Genomic DNA, 534 nt, shown 5'->3' with positions numbered 1-534 from the left:
TTAAAAATGATCATTTATATAATTTATAAACATAATTCATTGTAAATAATGATTAAAATTTATTAATATAACAAATAGACTGATTATTTTGTGGACTGAAACAGTTTTTTTAATACCAATTCACTGCCATTTTGTAGTAACACTTTTTCTGGGACATTCTGTATATTAGATTCGATTGAAATTATTATTTAACGCGTTAATAAAATTATAACGAGCTCGATTCGATTCCGGGAAAGTTATTTCAGTAAATCGACCATGCCTACAATTTATTTAACCTGTTATATACCTCGGCTCCTATTTCGCCAACAGCGTTTTGATTCTATTGGAAATGTAGTCGAGGCGAATATATATATCGAGAAAATATTTATCCTCCGGGGGAGGAAAATATTTTCGGACGACGTTCCGGCTAAACTCTTGAAACACACGGAAATTCACCTTTTTTTTTTCTTTCTTTCCTTACATAACTTCCAACACCCATCTACCCCTCCCCTTCTGTGTGTGTGTGTGTGTGTGTGTTCTGACTCGAAATAACAT

The sequence above is a fragment of the Ceratina calcarata genome, unplaced genomic scaffold (assembly GCF_001652005.2).
Source record: "Ceratina calcarata isolate Rehan_Ccalc_2016 unplaced genomic scaffold, ASM165200v1 scaffold4.2, whole genome shotgun sequence".
NCBI classification, from domain to species: domain Eukaryota; kingdom Metazoa; phylum Arthropoda; class Insecta; order Hymenoptera; family Apidae; genus Ceratina; species Ceratina calcarata.
This window is presented reverse-complemented; position numbering follows the sequence as displayed.